General features: G+C 36.9%; 1 long non-coding RNA gene across 2 annotated transcripts; it reads right to left on the bottom strand.

Moving 5' to 3' along the window:
- Positions 1 to 323: 323 nt before the first annotated feature.
- LOC106310616 lies at positions 324 to 2,098 on the bottom strand. 2 transcript variants are annotated; one of them, XR_001263826.1, is made up of 3 exons: positions 1,617 to 2,098; positions 805 to 1,414; positions 324 to 716 (listed from the first exon to the last, which is right to left on the bottom strand). It is a non-coding gene; the product is annotated as an uncharacterized LOC106310616 (long non-coding RNA). The 2 variants fall into 2 exon arrangements; XR_001263827.1 differs by having other exon boundaries at positions 324 to 515.
- Positions 2,099 to 4,831: the final 2,733 nt, after the last annotated feature.

Here is a 4,831-nt window from a genome sequence, read left to right as displayed (position 1 = left end):
TATCATTGATCTTGTTTACATAAGACTATCTATCTTTAAATCAAATGAATGTAATCGTGTATATACTATAGTTCTGTCAATTTTTATATGTATCATCTTTCTACTCAGTAATAATCTCAGTGGCCTGGTTCCAGCCAAATTCGTAGTTTCTGTCCCATCTTCTGTTGTTTTTATGTGTTATTCATCAAACTAACCAAACACACAGAAAAACATGCAGTTACATATCATCTTTTTTTTTTTTGGAACACTGCAGTTACATATCATCTATATTGGACAAATTATTGGTACACTGATTCTAAACCCAATGAAATAGCAAAGCATCAAATCCAAATCGCATCACTTTTTAATCATAGAAAGAAAAGAATCCCTAGACATAGATAAGAGAATGAGTTACTACCCACAGAACATCAACACCACCACTAAGAGCAAGAACAAGATGCAGAACAGAGCCTCCCTCTATGTTGTAGTCTTTTGTCGTCTTGTCATCAGCTAGCTTTTTACGGGCGTAGTTGAGCCTGCAAAAAAAAAAAAAAACTCTAAGAATCAATGTTACATGTAACTGCATAGATTATAAGCTTGCAAACAGAGTATAATCAACTAATTGATGGCACAAACACAAAAAAAAAACACATTAGGAAGGAGATGCAATTTTCTAAGTCACCAAGATATGAAAAGATGTTTTGCAGTAAGAGTTAACCGGAAACAACTCCAACGACCTGAGACAAGAACTTAAGAGTTACAAAAAAGCTCAAGAGACTTCCCTAACAGTTCATTTTTTTCGAAGTAAAAGAAGTAATTTGTTACCTTTGTTGAACATGAGTGATGCATTCTCTCTCCTGAACACGTTTCTTGATGCGATCAATAGTGTCGGATTTATGCTGGTGGCCACCACAATTTTTGGCTCAGACCTGTAGCTTTCGTATTTGTTATGGCATGCAAGAGCTAAGGCGTCAAACATGCTAACGCACACGCTTATATCCCTGCAAAGATGCAATGATATTGAGGTTCACGAGGGATACTTTGGTTCTTGTTGTCTTGAAACTGAACCATCTTCATGTCATCTTCTAAGCGATTCTTCCAGCTCGAAAGCTGGGATTCATCCTCATGTGGTCTGATTTCGATGTTGTAAGGAAAGAGAGCGGAGACCTCTTCATCTACTTCTTGGAAATCATCTTCAGGTACTAATACCCTTGAGCCAAGAATCAAGACAGGACCAGAGATCTTGTTCATTAGAATCTGGAACAAATTGTAGAATCTTTCTGACTCGAGAAGCTTCTCAACGTTCATGAGGTATATGATTAGAGGATTTGTTTCTGATACAGTGACCACAACCTTCAGAGAAAGAAACTAATTGTGTAAACTCCACTGAAAATCCAAACAAAACTCCAATTGTGGACTTGAGCTATCAAAACAGCTGTCAATAAATGCAGAGAGAATTAGAAATTTGTTTTTCTAAGACAATTATAACAATTGACAAACCACCGAGCAGAAGCGGATTTCATCAAATCAAACGCTCATCACGAAACAATCACTACAAAGAACCATTTTTTCAGTCAATGATTCAAACGTGTATTCAATGGGACAAAATTATATTCAAAAGAAGGTTAAAAGGGTACCTGAGAGATAAGCTTAGAGCGCAGAAGCAGAAGCAGAAGCAGATCGGTTTTTTCTATGAATCAGCATCATCAGCTCCTCTCTTCCTCTTCTCATCAACATCATCTCAAGACCAATTAGGGGAAGAATGTCGTTGAGAAAGAGAATAATCGGAGCCGTTGATGAATGTGCCGTTGCGGAGGATCTGGGAATTCTTTGCCATGCAATCATCTGGGTTTTTTCAGCTTCTCATTTGGGTGTGGGTCAAGAGGGAGAAGCCTCTGAAATATATATAGGAGAAAGGAGGGGAATTGAAGAGACGGAATGTGTTTTGATTGTTACAGTAATGAAAAGCTTTGATGAAACATGGTGATGGAAGGCATCAGTTACATCTGAGAATTGAAAGGGCAGTGAATGTTAGGGTTTCATGGTGGATGAGGAGAGAGGTGAAAGGTCGGGAAGGTGTAACACCTCAATACTATTCTCTCCCGTGAGATGAACAAAAGAAAAGGTTTGACGGCCAGAAAATACGGTAGGTACCATATCGCTTTTACTTATGCCACGTGTCAAAACAATCCCTTTCTTTTTTGGTGACGTGGAAGGCTGTGCGTAGAGCACAAACCTATTTTATATATATAAGATATATACATTTTATATTAGTTAAAACCAAGATTGTTGCTACGAAAAAAAAAGAGAAAGCTACTTTTTTTTTTTTGAACAACCAATGCTTATATTAAAAATTAAAGACCCGATGGGCAAAGTCGATTACAACCGGAGAAATTCTCGATGATAAGCTGATAAGCTAACATAACTAAAGCATAACGAAAGATAAAAGTGGCTAAGGAGAGAAGAAACCCGTAGAAAGTCTTCACTTGTAGTCCTAAAGCCCGCGTTCGAAAGAACACAAAGAAGTCGAAATCGACGTTGAATAGCCCAACCAATGGATTTCGAGAGCGGTTGAAAACCGTCTATGAAAATGCTTGGATCTTCCGACGCTGCCGTGAGGTGCGGAGAGGCTACCGGAGTCGGACTACACACATAGTCGTCGACGGTACAGTCCCTGAAAGATTGCAACTGACAGAGTCGGGAAATGCTGAAATTGGATGGCATTGGAGTGAGATACGGGGAGACTGCCGGAGTAGGACTACACGCAGAGTCGTCGACGGTACAGCCAGTATGGGGACAGTGGAGCAGCAAATTTGTCTGTTAAGTCGCGACGGCTCGAGAAACTTTGATAATAGACTCTTTGGATCAAGACTATGGGTCAGGCCCAAACAGATCCGCACAAAAACCCAATCAAAAACTTTAGCGAGGCGACGGTTTGAGATGAGGTTTGGGCCGGTGCAGAGGCGGGATGGCGGTTCCAGATTTCGATCTGGTGGATACCCGAGATGGCGTAGATTGGAGATAAAAGGAGACTGAAGCTTCCGAAGTAACATAGTTGGTTGGGAGTACATGCGCTTCAGTACTGGGCCAGAGATTGCATGGGGACTTGAGGCCCAGCTTCTTGTGGAGAAAGCTGCTAGTGTCCAAAAAACCTAATGTAATGTCCATGTATAGACACGAGCAAAAAATACATACGTAATGCAGCAACAATACAACTTACACCAAAAAAAACAATATAACTTAGTGCATAACCAAATAAATTATAAATATTTTTACATATAGTCTAAAAGACTAAAACTAAAATGTATTGTTCAGGTACGTCTACCACCAATTTTAGCCAATATATGTATATAATATTTTTTGGGTAAAAATATATGTATATAATATGTATCGAGGTTTCTATATTATCTAGGGTCGAGTACCTATTTCCCCACAAGAACTATCGTGTCTAGTGTTATATGTCTCCGAAGCTATTATCTCTATCTATATTTTCCTGAGAACAAAGTTTCATTCTTATTTCTCCCTGAATATATAGATCGAAACCTATTTCCCCTCAACCATCAAATTAGACGGTTTAATATTGGTTTACTGTTTTAAGTTGAGTCGTAAACTACTTAAAGTTGATAGTTAACCAAATAAGATCCAATTCAGATCCATATAAAACTAATTATAACCCGATTAAAGTCCCAACCACGTTAAACAAAAAACAAACCTGAGATTAATCTATCAAAACCTAAAATCCTACGTTACCCTATTCTCTGCCACAAATGAACACCGCAAGTATCTCCGGTATGGATTCTGGTTGGAATTGGACGTCAACGTCACCATTAGCTCACCACACCAACATTTCTTTGGAACACCAAAAAATCTTCCACCACCTTTGGGGGTCGACGACCGGACGATGATCCCCTCAACTCTCCAGACGTGTTGCTCCGACCTCCAGCCATCACCCCAGACGATTTCCAAATTTATGGTTAATACTGATTTTCGCGATTTGGAGTTTTGTAGAGAGAGCTTTCACGTTTTAACGGGCCGGGTTTTGGTCTGCTTAATTTTACTGTGTTTTCGTTTATTCCGGCTCTGGTTTAGATCATAGGTCGAATTTCATTATTAAACCGTCTAATTCGATGGTTGAGGAGAAATAGGTTTCGATATATTCGAGGGGGGAGGGAATAGGACTTAAACTTTATTCTTTGGGAGATATAGGTAGATGCAATAGTTTCGGAGACATATAATACTATACAACTTCTCGTGGGAAAATAAGTAGTCGACCCTATTATTTATTACATAATGTCTATACATTCATATATAAGAGTATACAATACTTGTATGATATAACCCTTAATATATAGAGAAGTTTAATAATCCATCTGTTTCAAAATAATACTAGTACATATATTTCATATTTTTCACACATATTAATAAAACATATAAAATCACATTTATATATGCATATTTTTGTGATTATCTTTTTCCATAATATTAAACCAATAAAAAACCAATAAGAAACCAATAAGTACAATTAAGTTTTTTTGAAAGTTGCAATTAATCATTACTAATTGATAAAACATGCATTGAAAATACAAAAAAAAAAAAAATCATTTTGAAACAAATTATTTTTTCAAAACATGTAACATTATGAAACGGAAGAAATAGTATTTCCTAAATTTAATGCAAGGCAACTTTTTTTGTTTACTATTCCCTCTGTTTTTAAAAGATGCATATTCTAGACTTTTCACATATATTAAGAAAACTCATTAAATATGCATTGTTTTTTGTGAATAACAATTTTTCATAATTTTTAGCCACTAGAAATTCAATAAACACCATTAATTTCATAATTTTTAGCCAC

This window comes from Brassica oleracea, chromosome C8 (genome assembly GCF_000695525.1).
Source record: "Brassica oleracea var. oleracea cultivar TO1000 chromosome C8, BOL, whole genome shotgun sequence".
Taxonomy (NCBI): Eukaryota; Viridiplantae; Streptophyta; class Magnoliopsida; order Brassicales; family Brassicaceae; genus Brassica; species Brassica oleracea.
Note: the sequence above shows the minus strand (reverse complement) of the source record. Positions and strands in the feature narration are given on the sequence as shown.